Source organism: Vulpes lagopus, chromosome 3, assembly GCF_018345385.1.
Source record: "Vulpes lagopus strain Blue_001 chromosome 3, ASM1834538v1, whole genome shotgun sequence".
Taxonomy (NCBI): Eukaryota; Metazoa; Chordata; class Mammalia; order Carnivora; family Canidae; genus Vulpes; species Vulpes lagopus.
This window is the reverse complement of record NC_054826.1, coordinates 64,278,152-64,292,538: the sequence shown is the minus strand read 5'-3', so window position 1 is coordinate 64,292,538 and position 14,387 is coordinate 64,278,152. Positions and strand designations below refer to the sequence as shown.

General features: G+C 38.5%; 1 protein-coding gene across 4 annotated transcripts in view; it reads right to left on the bottom strand.

Moving 5' to 3' along the window:
• USP54 (ubiquitin specific peptidase 54) overlaps nt 1-14,387 on the bottom strand; it is a 118,679-nt gene that overhangs the window by 87,135 nt on the left and 17,157 nt on the right. The window contains exon 1 of one of the 4 annotated variants that reach the window (XM_041749569.1): nt 14,097-14,176. The exons of the other annotated variants lie outside the window; for them this stretch is intronic. The gene's annotated coding sequence lies outside the window, so the exon portion shown is untranslated. Of the gene's footprint in view, nt 1-14,096; nt 14,177-14,387 lie in introns of those variants that run through there. 4 annotated transcript variants of the gene reach the window in all.

Sequence of the window (14,387 nt, the reverse complement as noted above, 5' to 3'; positions counted from 1 at the left end):
AGACCACCTATTGCATGATTCTAATTGTATGAAATGTCCAGAATAGGCATAGCATTTCTTTTGAGGGTGATAAAAATATTCTAAAATTGATTGTGATGATGGTTGTTCAACTCAGTGAATATATTAAAAACCACTGAATTGTACACTTAAAGTGAGAGACTTGTCTGGTATGTGAATTATATCTCAATAAAGCTGTTTTTCAAGAAATCACAGTTTCTCTTTTTAAAAACAAGGACACTCTTTATTTCATGTCTGTGGTTTAAACTAGGTCCCAATAAACAACAGCAGCTGCCACCTGGTAAAACTAGATGGCTTCAAATGCTTGGCAAACAACTTCTACGTACATGAGATTTTGAACAGTTGTTGTTAAAGAATACATAAGCAAAGAAAAGCAGTCTGTCAGTACATTCTTATACTCTGACATTGTCATTTCATTCAGGACAGAATGCAATTGCCATTTCCTTAAATCAAGAAACCAACGATAACACTATTGATTATACTTATGTCCAAAGTAAATGGAGACAGATAACTCACTCTGACAAAAAAAAGAAAAAGGCTGAAAATGCCTTCAAAAGGGCACAGCAGTAAAAGTCAGACTGCATGTCTTGTGTTTGTATGGAAAGACAGAACAGATGAACAAAGCAGGCTGAAGTGATACTCACTGTGCCATACTCTTTGCTAAACAAACATTCCCCCCACACGTCTATAGAGAACTCCTTCAGAATCTGACTTAAAACCATCTGTTTGATAAACAATCTGACTGTAACCTCTGGCGGGTGAAAAGAGGGCAGAAGGAAAAAAATGGGCAAGTGTTTACCTTCATTGAAGAAATATAAATACCACTCCTCAGTTGGTGATCTGAATTGGGAACAAGGAAAAAGGAAGATATGACAGCACAGTATTAATGGTTTAGGAAAGGAAGCTGGACCTTTGTGACAATTTATTTCCTTTTCTTAAGCAAAGAATTTAAATGTACAGCTCACAGAAAGAAAAAAACAGTTGACCACTGAAGATAGGAAAAAAGTCCTATCCATTCATAATTAAAGAAATGTGGGGGGAAAAAAAAGCAATGTGGGACACGTGGGTGGGTCAGTGGTTGAAGGTATGCCTTTGGCTCAGGTCATCAACCTGGGGTCCTGGGGTCGAGTCCACATTGGGCTCCCTGCATGGAGCCTGCTTCTCCCTCTGCCTGTGTCTCTGCCTCTCCTTCTGTGTCTCTCACGAATAAATAAACAAAACCTTTTTAAAGAAGGAGAGAGAAATGCAAAAGAAAGATACATACGATTTTTCAGATCTTGGAACGCCAAATATTTAAAAGTTGGATAAAATCAATATAGGTGAGGGAAGAGAGAATAAATTCTCATGTACTCTTGGTAGTATTAAAATAAATTTAGCAGTATTTCTCAATTTTACATATTTATATCTTTGTTTCAACAATCCAAATTCTAGATATTTATCTAGTTTACAAAGATAAATGTAAGTAAATATTTATAGTTGCACTGTCTGTAATAAATAAAAACTGTCAATAGGGAAATGGTTAAATTATGTAAGTCTCATTTGGGAATATTTACAGAGGAAAAAAATACATATAGGATTTGCTTCAAAGTAACCACAGGATTTACTTCAAAATAATCACAAATTGACTAGGGGGAGTAAGGAAGGAGTATAGATAAAACACAACTATGTATTTAATAATTTTCATGAAGCTAATAACGGGTACATGTGGTTCATTACACTGTCCTCCTTATTTTTGTACGTTTGAAATTTGCCATAATAAAAATATACAAAATTATGAAACAATCTCATTGAAGAGGATAGTGGATAAAGGTACTGACCTACATAGCTTTGGAAATTACCAAATCTGTAAGCTAAAAGCACAGTGAACTGCACACAAGCACCGTACTCTAATAAAGCAGTTTCCCACAGGTGTACAGGTTAACAATTCTGAAACCTTTGTGTCTACTGGACCTGAACAGTTAGGTAACTGAATGGTGGATGGTAGAAAGTTTCTCACTTTTGGAATAGGAGATTACACATAAGCAGGAAAAAAAGGCTAAAATGATCCATGTGGTAACGGGTTAGAGTTAGAATATGAACTTGCGGGCAGCCCGGGTAGCTCAGCGGTTTAGCGTTGCCTTCAGCCCAGTGTGGGATCCTGGAGACCCAGGATCGAGTCCTATATCGGGCTCCCTGCATGGAGCCTCCTTCTCTCTCTGCCTGTGTCTCTGCCTCTCTCTCTCTGTCTCTCATGAGTAAATAAATAAAATCTTTGAAAAAAAAAAGAATATGAACTTGCGTTTATTTTTTTAAAGATTTTATTTATTTGACACAGAGAGAGAGAGAGAGAGAGAGCACAAGCAGGGGGAGCAGCAGGCAGACACAGAGAGAGAAGCAGGTTCCCTGCCAAGCAAAGAGCCCAGTGTGGGACCTGATCCCAGGACCCTGGATTATGACCTGGGCAGAAGACATTTAACCAACTGAGCCACCCAGGTGCCCCTGAACCTGTGTTCAGCTTAATAAAAATACAGATGTTACATCTAGAAATATTTACAGATATGTATATATGCATATACACAAATATTTACTCTGTCAGCTAAGACTGCTTAGAATCAATGACACCCCAGTTCTAACAAGCACATCTAGAGACAAGATCTTTGTTTCTAATACCACTCCCAACAAAAGAAACCCAGGTTTCTTGGAGAAATGGCTAAATTCAGGACTGGAACAGGAAATGCACACGATGAGCCTGAGCATCTTGCAATGTCAGAAACTAAGGAAATGCTAAAAACAAAACAAAAATCCTAAATTGACAGAGATATCTCAAAGGGACACAGGAGACAAACCAAATGAGCTCCCAACAGCCAAATCTGATTATAACCTAAGTACAAAATAAATATCTATGAGTTCATACTGATAATAAGGATATGATTAAAGAGAGAACAAATTTCCCTTGCAGAAGAATTCCAGATAAATTTATATAGATACTCCACCTGCAAGGATGGGGACCATAAAGCCCACTCCTTAAGTGTATGGAGACCTCCCTCCAAAAAGTACAGTATGGAGGGGCACCCATGGGTGGTTCAATAAACTAAGCATCCGACTTCTGATTCAGCTAAGGTTATAATCTCAGGGTCATGAGATCAAGCCTCATGTCACGCTCGGCACTAGATGAGGAGCCTGCTTAAGATTCTCTCTCTCTCCCCCCCAACTCTTGCTCTCTCTTAAAAAACAAAAAAGTACAAAAGATTCTCTCTCTCTCTCTCTCTCTCTCCCTCCCCCACACTCTCACTCTTTTTTGTTTTATTTTAAGAAAAGCAAATGTGGGATCCCTGGGTGGCCCAGCGGTTTAGCACCTGCCTTTGGCCCAGGGCGCGATCCTGGAGACCTAGGATCAAGTCCCATGTCAGGCTCCAGGTGCATGGAGCCTGCTTCTCCCTCTGCCTGTGTCTCTGCCTCTCTCTGTGTGTGTGTGTGACTATCATAAATAAATAAAAATTAAAAAAAAAGAAAAGCAAATGCTTTATTTACAATAACTCTGAAAACATTTTGTCCTATGTATGATGTACTATAGCACTTATCTTTTTTTTTTTTTAAGTGGAATTAACCTTTAGACATATGACCATTCCACAGTTTGGGAAGAGAAGTGAAATGTGTATGTATGTGTGTGTGTATATCAGAAGGAAACTGTTGATGAGCTACCCACTGGCCTCCCCCCAGCATAAAAACCATCAAATTACAGCCATCAGTATTTCTTTTATTCCTTTCTGGGTTTTTTTTTTGGGGGGGGGGGGGTAATCTCTCTCTCAAAAAAATAAAAAAAAGTACAGCACAGAAGAAGGCGGGGGGGAGACTAACTTTAGCAGAGAAGGTCATTAATAACAATGATAAATCATGTTGATAATATATACCCTTGATATGATATGATGAGAAATAGCACTGTATCTCTATGATCTTCCACCTAAAATGGACTCACTAAAATGGATTCTGGATGCTAGAAAGGGAGGCTGGAAGGGGGAGGTGTACTACTCAGTATCAGTTACAGGAGAAACTGCCCATTACAGATCCAAGAAAAGAATCATCAACTACAGGTCCCGACAGAAAAAGATGTACACTGCATCTCATATTTTAAAAATCTAGTAACTCTGCAAATCAGCCAATGAAAAATCACCTTACATTCTTGCTTTTCTCCAATGGATTTTTGTTCAAAACAACCCCTCCCAACTTCCTTTTTCTCCATAAAATAATGTTCCTCTCCTTTGTTTTTGGGATTTGCCTGTGGCTTTGCCATAGCTTGCACGGGTCTGAATTGCAATTGTCTGTTATTCCCAAAAACCTACTTTTCCTGGTAAAATAAATGGTTTGCTGGTAAAACTTTTATTTTTAAGATTAATGCACCCAAAAACCCACAACCCCAGTCTAATTATAAGAACAACATCAGACAAATTCCAATAAAGGAGCATCCTAAAAACACTTGACTAATACTCCTCAAAACTATCAAGGTCATCAAAAACAAGGAAAGTCTCAAAAGCTGTGACAGCCAAGCAGAGCCTAAGGAGACATGACTACTAAATTAATGTGGTATCCTGGATGGGACCCTGGGACAAAGAAAAGACATTAGATAAAAGCTGAGGAGGGATCCCTGGGTGGCGCAGCGGTTTAGCGCCTGCCTTTGGCCCAGGGCGCGATCCTGGAGACCCGGGATCGAATCCCACGTCGGGCTCCCGGTGCATGGAGCCTGCTTCTCCCTCTGCCTGTGTCTCTGCCTCTCTCTCTCTCTCTCTCTGTATGACTATCATAAAAAAAAAAAAAAAAAAAAAAAAAAAAAAGCTGAGGAAATTTGAAGTGGTTAATAATAATGTATCAATATTGATTAACTGCAATAAATCTGCTCTAAGATGTTAATGATAATGAAAACTGGATGAGGAATTATTTATAACTCTTTGTACTATCATCTCAATTTTCTGTAAATCTAAAACACAAAACCTGTTTTAAAGTTTATGAAAAGGATAGGAACTTAAAGTCAGTAGTGAGTTGTTGCTGTTGTTTTTTTTAGATTTTATTTATTCATTAATGAGAGACACAGAAAGAGAGAGACAGACAGACAGAGACAGAGAGGCAGAAGCAGGCTCCATTCAAGGAGCCTGACGCGGAACTCGGTCCCAGGACTCCAGGATCATGCCCTGGGCGGAAGGCAGGTGCCAAACCGCTGAGCCACCCCAGGGATCCCCCCCAGTAGTGAGTTTTTTAAAATCTCATGCAAATGAAAAATTATGTAACAGAGGAAAAATAAATCTCATGCAAATAATTTCTAGTGTATTTCCTACTCGAAAAAGGATACATGGGGATCCCTGGGTGGCGCAGCGGTTTGGCGCCTGCCTTTGGCCTAGGGCGCGATCCTGGAGACCGGGGATCGAATCCCACGTCAGGCTCCCGGTGCATGGAGCCTGCTTCTCCCTCTGCCTGTGTCTCTGCCTCTCTCTCTCTCTCTCTCTCTCTCTCTCTCTCTCTCTGTGACTATCATAAATAAATAAAAATTAAAAAAAAAATTAAGAGAGTCTCTTATGGTTTGTCTCCCTTTCTAATTTCGTATTGTTTTATTTTTTCCTTCCTTTCCCTATGATCCTGTTTTGTTTCTTAAATTTCACATATGAGATCATATAATAATTCTTTCTCTGATTGACTTATGTCACTTAGCATAATACCCTCTAGTTCCATGTACCTTGTTGCAAATGACAAGACTGCACTTTTCTGATGGCTGAGTAGTATTCCATTATACATATTTACCATATCTTTGTAATACCCATTCATCTCTCAATGGACATCTGGGCTCTTTCCATAGTTTGGCTATCGTGGACACTGCCGCTATAAACACTGGGGTGCTAGTGCCCTTTTGGATCATTACATTTGTATCTTTTGAGGTAAATCCCCAGTAGTGGAATTGCTGGGTCATAGGGTAGCACACATGAAACTGAGATAACAAATATTTGTTGCTTTAAGTAAGTCACTAAATTTTGAGGTAATTTGTTACATAGCAATAGATAACTAATACACCTAGAAATTTTACTTCTCATTGTAGCTTAGAAAAATTCTCAAAAAAAGAAAAAGAAAAAAAGTTCTCACACATGTATCTTTATTAAATAGAGAAAAACAAATTAAATGCTCAAAGGGTAATTAATAAATACAATGTACTATATAATGTACTATACAATGTTTAATAAATACAATGTACTATAATAAAATTTATTGCTATGTATCATTCAAAATAGATAAACTAGATCTATTTATTTAAATATTAGATCACAACATAGTAGTGAGGAAAAAATACAGAATTACCCCTAAAATATCCCACTTATGTAAAAATTCTAAGGTTTCTTTTTTTTTTTTTTTAATTTTATTTTATTTATTTATGATAGGCACACAGTGAGAGAGAGAGAGAGAGAGGCAGAGACACAGGCAGAGGGAGAAGCAGGCTCCATGCACCGGGAGCCTGATGTGGGATTCGATCCCGAGTCTCCAGGATCGCGCCCTGGGCCAAAGGCAGGCGCCAAACCGCTGCGCCACCCAAGGATCCCAGGTTTCTTTTTTTTAAGTAATCTCTACACCAAACCTGGGGCTGGAACTCACAATCCCAAGAACAAGAGTTGCATGCCCTACTGACTGAGACAGCAAGATATCCCAATATATGTATAATTTTTATTTTTTATTTTTAAATATTCTATTTTTAAGTAATCCCTACACCTAACATGGGGCATGACCCAATATCAAGAGTTGTGCGATGTATGCTCTACTGACTGAGCCAGCCAGGTGCCCTCATTTATGTTAAAATTTAAAACACATAGAGCACTACTATATATTAGTTGTGAATACATATACAAAACTCTAAGAAATGGATTGCATTTCTATTTAAATATGTGAATTAAACAATTTACCTCTACTCCCTCCTAATTTAATTCTCCACTAAAAATAAAAAGGAATACAAAAGATAAAAATCCACATGGACAAAGAAACTGAGAAAGTAAATGACTGAAGGGGTAGAATTTACACAAAATTTTAGAAGCTGGGAAGCAGATAAATGTGTGGTAATTGATTAACATACCAGAGAAAGAACCAGAGGGTAAATGTTGGCAAACAAAAGCATACATACTCCTACTACAGAACCCAGGAAAGGCTCAGGAATTGGAACCCTTTGCAGGATGGAATGTGGGATGGAACTCAAAAATGGAAAAGCAATTTAAACTGTGTTTAAGCAGTAAATGCGTCAAATTCTCTTTCAATCCTATACAGCCAGGCAAATGCCTCCTCCCTATATCTTACTTTCTGAAGTATAAGCCAGAGGGCGTGTGACAGGGGACACCAGGCACAGCAGCTAATCAGGGTAAGATGCCTTACTACAATTAGGGATGTTTTTAATTCAATATAAAGTCCAATCTTTAGGGACGTCTGGGCGGCTCAGTGGTTGAGCGTCTGCCTTTGGCTCAGGGCATGATCCCTGGATCCGGGAATCGAGCCCCGACATCAGGCTCCCTGTGTGGAGCCTGCTTCTCTCCCTGCCTGTGTCTCTGCCTCTCTGTGTGTGTCTCTCATGATTGGATGAATAAAATCTTTTAAAAAAGGGCAGCCCGGGTGGCTCAGAGGTTTAGCGCTGCCTTCAGCCCAGGGCGTGATCCTGGAGACCCGGAATCGAGTCCCACGTGGGGCTCCCTGCATGGAGCCTGCTTCTCCCTCTGCCTGTGTCTCTGCCTCTCTTTCTCTCTATGTCTCTCATGAATAAATAAATGAAAGTTTAAAAAATAATAAAAAATAAAAAGCATGAGGAGACTAAGTGGAAGTCTATATACTAAATGGAGAGATCCCCAGTCTCTCTCTTACCTCTCAGCACCAAAGTATTGGTACTCAGACTCCAAGCTCCCCTGGCAGGAAACTGGAGGACTTCCATCTGGGAAAACTAATCAGCGCAAAAGAACACCTATAAATACATACAGCTGATGGTACTCAAATGGAGTTAGGGAGGAGCTTAAAGGAAACAGACAATGCAGAGAATATAAGAAGACTTAAAATTCTAAAATGTATTTCTTAGATAAAATTTTGCATCTCTAAATCAAGAAATAATAACAAAGTTCAATGAAAAATTTGAAAGACAAATTTAAGGAAATCTCCTAAAAAGTAAAATATAGGGCAGCCTGGGTGGCTCAGCGGTTTTAGCGCTGCCTTCAGCCCAGGGCCTGATCCTGGAGACCCAGGATCGAGTCTCACGTCGGGCTCCCTTGCATGGAGTCTGCTTCTCTCTCTCTCTCTCTCCCATGAATAAAAAAATAAAATCTTTTAAAAAAATTTTTTCTAAAAAAAAAAAGTAAAATATAAAGACAGAAAAAAGAAAATAGATTAAAAGACAAAGAATCAATCCAGGCTTTCCAAAAAAACAGAAAAGTATGGAAGAAAAAGTACAAAAAAATCCCAGATTTTAAGATCTTAAGTTTTCAATTTTAAAGGAATCACAGAGCCCTTAGCATAATGAATTTAAAAATCCACACTACAGCACAAATAATACTAAACTGTAGAACACTAGGAATAAAGAGAAAATTCTGTAAGTTTCTAGAGAGAAGGAAGAAAAGGTAACAAAGGAATTAAATCAGAATGGCATCAGGCTGCACAACAATGTAAATGTACTTAATGCCACAGAATTATACTTCAAGAGTATAATTAAATGGTTAAAATGGTAAGCTTTATGTTAGGTATATTTAACAAAAAAAAAAGTTTTTTTTTTTTAAAAAAAGAATGATGGAGCAGGGTGCTGGGGTAGTTCAGTTCGTTAAGCATCTGACTCTTGATCTCAACTGGGGTCTTAATCTCAGAATTCCAGCACTGCATTGGACTCCATGCTGGGCATGGAGTCTACTGAAAAAAAAAAAAAAAGAATAATGGAGCCCTTCAGTGGTAGGATCCCAATTCCTTGATAAGAATTAGTGCACAGATGGGGCAGCCCAGGTGGCTCAGCAGTTAGCACCACCTTCAGCCCAGAGCATGATCCTGGAGACCGGGGATCAAGTCCCACTTCAGGCTCCCTACATGGAGCCTGCTTCTCCCTCTGCCTGTGTCTCTGCCTCACTCTCTCTTTCTGGTTCTCTCTCATGAATGAATAAATTTAAAAATCTTAAAAAAAGAATTAGTGCATAGGGCACCTGAGTGGCTAAGTGGTTGAGCATCTGCCTTCGGCTCAGGTCGTGATCTGGGGGTCCTGGGTTAGAGTCCCACATCAGGCTCCCCAGAAGGAGCCTGGTTCTCCTCCTCTGCCTGTGTCTGCCTCTCTCATGAATAAGTAAATAAAATCTTAAAAAAAAAAAAAAAATGAATTCGTGCATATAAAAACACTACATTTTCTTTTCTTTTCTTTTTTAAGATTTTATTTACTTATCCATGGGAGACACAGAGAGGCAGGCTCCATGCAAGGAGCCTGATACGGGACTCCATCCTGGGACTGATGTGATCACACTCTGAGAAGGCAGACCTCAACCGCTAAGCCACCCAGGCAACCCAAAACACTACATTTTCTGTAGAATTCTGAAGTAAGTGTATGCACTGCAAACGCCCAGCCTATTTTAGTAGAAATTACATATTTTATTTCTTAATAAAATACCATTTGTTTTTGTAAAAATAAAAAGAATCATATTAGACTTTTCATAAGCAATACAAGAGGAAAATGACAATACCTTTAAAATAATGAAAAAAATGATGTCCAACAGAAAATTCTATTCCCAAAGGGAGTATTACTTAATATGGAGGGTAGAATAAAAACATTTTCATATATGCAAGATTTCAAAAAATTTAATTCCTATAAATGTTAACTCCCAGAGAGCTGCTGGAGCATATACTTCACCAAAATGAGGGGGTAAACCAAGAAAGAAAATGACATGTAATTCAGAAAACAGAATTCCCAGGAATGACAGTGAAAGGAAATCCCAGGTGAGAGCTGCAGAGCAACCAGGCCTACCTAACAACGAACCCAGGCTAGAGCAGAATATAGAGGAATATACAGAATATACAAAGTAGATCTCTAAGGATTAAAAAAAATTGATAATCTATTGGATTTGAATAAATAGAGCAGAGTTGTATGGTCCTGGCTGAGAATCTGGGAGTGATTTAGTAATCTGAACTTTAAAAACTGAACAAATAAGAAAAGCAAGGCAATTAATTATGCCTAAGGAAAATCAAAAGTTGTATAAGAAAATATTTAAAATCACTGTACATTATATGGCTCAGGTTCAGTAATCTGTGTAAAATAAAAAATAATGACTTAACCCCCTAAATTACATAGCCATATTGAGAATATAAGGGAAAAGACATTTATGCATTTAAAAGAACCAAAGGCTCATCTTCTACGACACTGTATACAGGTTTAGTAATTTTTAAAAGCAAGTGTTGTAACTATTCCATTAGAAATACCGGGACGCCTGGGTGGCTCAGCGGATGGGCGTCTGCCTTTGGCTCAGAGCATGATCCTGGGGCCTGGGATCAAGTCCCACATTGGGCTCCCGCGTGAGCTGCTTCTCCCTCTGCCTGTTTCTCAGCCTCTGTGTGTGTGTGTCTCTCATGAATAAATAAAAATCTTTGAAAAAAAATATTTAAGATATATGAGTATGGTTTCCTCTAGGGATGGGATAACTGCTATTTTTCCTTCTAAGCATATACTACTATTTGAATTTTTGAAACTATGCACATATGTTACCTTGGTAAGAATAAGATAGAGTTCCTTGTAGGGAGAAAGAGCATAAGGGCTTTAGCATTATCTAAATTTTTTTATTTCTATTTTTTTTTAATTTTTATTTATTTATGATAGTCACGGAGGGAGAGAGAGAGGCAGAGACATAGGCAGAGGGAGAAGCAGGCTCCATGCACCGGGAGCCCGACATGGGATTCGATCCCGGGTCTCCAGGATCGCGCCCTGGGCCAAAGGCAGGCGCTCAACCGCTGCGCCACCCAGGGATCCCCAATTTTTTTATTTCTAAAAGAACAACTAAGAGTGGTTAATTGTGGATGTTGGGATTATGAATGTTTCATTTACAGTTTTAAAATTTATCAACACTATCTTCCCCAAGTCCCAACACTTTCCTATATAAATGGCTTTTAGTTCATTTATAGTCTTATCTGCCTTCCTTGGAATGCTCTCAACTTAGTGTCCATTTAAACAAACACGCAAAATGTGCTTCCAACTCGTACAAAAATATATTGGGATCAATACTTTTGTGACCTGGGTAAACTTCTGGCAATATAGCTGAAGGTGCTTCTAGCAGCATGTTTCATAGCCAGTTCATGCTACATTTGTGATTAACCAAAACTTCCAGATATTTTTCACACTAACTACCACTACAACCAGATCTTTCTTATCCTGTTCTTATACATTTGAGGTTCTGAATTTAAACATATGGATTATCTCTGTTAAATTTAATTTCAGTTTGGGCCTATAATTTCACCCTGTGGCTATAATTTTTTAGGCTTTATTCATCATTTGTCATATTAACTACTCCTACAGCTTTGCAATACTTACATAATTAATATTTTTTTTCAATTTTAATTCTAAGGTCCAAAAATAATCCATCAGAGACTTTTCCTTTCTTGTGAAGACAAGAATCTAAATGGGTACAGTTATTCAATTGTCTATACATTCACCTAATCAATTAACCAAACCATATTTTACTACATAACATTCACAAATGCACCATGAAAAACTATGAAACTGTGGGATTATGATTATAACTAGAACAATCCCCTGATCTACTACCTCAAACTTCTAAATAGAAGTTAACAGAATTAAAAAATAGAAATAGAAGTAATTTTTGAAAAATCACCCATCAACTGCTTTTGTTTACTACCCCATTTCATCTGTTTAATCATTTATAATTTTTCTAGAATTTAACATCCATTTCAGTTTTCCAGCTACTTTCCTCTTTTTAGATATCAGAACATTTGTCTCTCTTTGGTTTTTATGATTTCTCAAAGACTAACCAGTGGCTCTGAGATCATTAGTTAATTCAGCACTGTGAAATTCAATTGAGGCTTAAGATTTAAATTCATCTTTAAATATTCACTCTGAACATCCTGGGCTAGTTTCTGGTTACAAATCACTTTATATTTTCTAATTTGAAAACTATCATCCTTGCTGCTAATAATAATCTATATAGAACATATTTTCTTAAAAAAAACTTTACAATTTCTCAAAATCCTATAAATAGGTTAGATAGAAAGTACTATACCATTGTGCCGGTTTATGCTTAAGGAAACTGAACCACGGGGAAATTAAAATTATTTGCCCAGGGATCCCTGGGTGGCGCAGCAGTTTGGCACCTGCCTTTGGCCCAGGGCGCGACCCTGGAGACCCGGGATCGAATCCCATGTCAGGCTCCCGGTGCGTGGAGCCTGCTTCTCCCTCTACCTGTGTCTCTGCCTCTCTCTCTCTCTCTCTCTCTCTCTCTCTCTGTGACTATCATAAATAAATAAAAATTTAAAAAATAAAAATAAAAAAAAATAAAATTATTTGCCCAAGGTCAAAGAGCTACCATAAGCCAAAATCTTCTATCCCAGTCCAGGGCTCTTTTCATTAAGACTATGTGGATTTCTAACACAGAACTACTTAAGATTACACATAAAATTCCTTGCTTAAGGGGTGCCTGAGTGGCTAAGTGGATTAAGCCCACTGCTCAGCTCAAGATCCCAGGATTCTGAGATTGAGCCCCAATTCCAGCCCCCTGCTCAGTGGGGAGCCTGCTTCTCCCTCTCCTTCTGCCCCTCTTCCTGCTTGTGCACAAGCTCTTTCTCAATCTCTCTCTCAAATAAATAAAATGTTTTTTAAATTTTCTTGCTTAAAAACTGATTTTATGATTAGTGATTGACAGGGGTTAAATAAGGGGTGTGCAAAGAAGTTGAGTATAGCCATAAAGAGCAACATGATGGATACTGTGGTGATGAAAATATTTTGTACCTTTACTGATATCCTGGTTGTGGGGCAGCCCGGGTGGCTCAGTGGTTTAGTGCCACCTTCAGCCCAGGGCCTGATCCTGGAGACCGGGGATCAAGTCCCACATCAGGCTCCCTGCATGGAATCTGCTTCTCCCTCTGCCTCTCTCTCTGTGTGTCTCTCATGAATAAATAAAATCTTTAAAAAAAAATCCTGGTTATATTGTACTATAGTTTTGCCAGGTGTTACCATTCAGGAAAACTGGGTAAAGAGTATAACAGATCTCTCCTAACTCTACATGAATCTAGAGTTATCTCAAAATAATAAGAAGTTCAATAAAAAATAATGGATATTTTTTAAACAATTTCATTTTTTTATATTTTATTTATTTATTTAGAGAGACAGAAAGCATGCATGTGCACAGCACTGAGGGAGAGGAACAGAGGATGGGGTAGAAAGACAGGGAGAGAGACTCTCAAGCAGACTCCCTGCTGAGCAGGACTTCCCCCTCCTTCCCCAAAACACACACACACACACACACACACACACACACACACACGCCAGGCTCAATCCCTTGACCCCAAGACCATGACCCAAGCAGAAGCTAAGCGTCAAGGCTCAACTAACTAAGCCCCCCAGATGCCTCTAAACCAATTTCCTTTTAAAGACCCTTAAAGTAAATAGTTTAGGTAAATTAAAACAAACCAATAACAACAACAACAACAAAAAAAAACGGAATAGAATCATGCATAGGGCTCTGAAAGCCAGCACAGTGGACTTCAAAAGTAGGATAATAAATAAATAAATAGATAGATAAATAAATAAATAAATAAATAAATAAATAATAAAGTAGGATAAGTCCCATCAACCAAAGCTCAAAAAAGCCATAAAGAAAAAAATTCCCATCCCTGGAAATTAAAAAGGATCCCCCAAAATTCTTATTTCCCAAAGCAGCAAACAAGACAGTATAAAAAACAAATTAAGTCACCTCCAAAAGAATCATTAAAGTTAGAACTACCAAAGCTTTCCTCAACCCACCACTTTACTGCAGAAAGACTGATTGTCCATGTGTGTCACCTTCAACCTGATATTCATAGCTACATGCTTCAAAAGAGTTCCAAATAGCTTCTATTTTTTTGCTACTCACAAACTGCCTGAAGCTTCAATCATTTCCTGCTTCTCCCAGCTGCAGGACTTGCAATTAGGAAAACATTCACTCAGCGTCTAGATCAGGTCTGGGTAGAAGGATGAGCTCATCCCTTCAGATACGCACCTGATCCTCAGGAAGCTGCTCCTCCTCCAGCAAACAGGTCTTTGTATGTTTAAAGTGACACCCACAACCTGTGCAACCACTTGGCCAGAGCCAGAACAAGTCCTTCCCTATACACGCCTGGTGCCATGGAATCATTTCCTGCTCTAGCCACTTCACACAGCCACA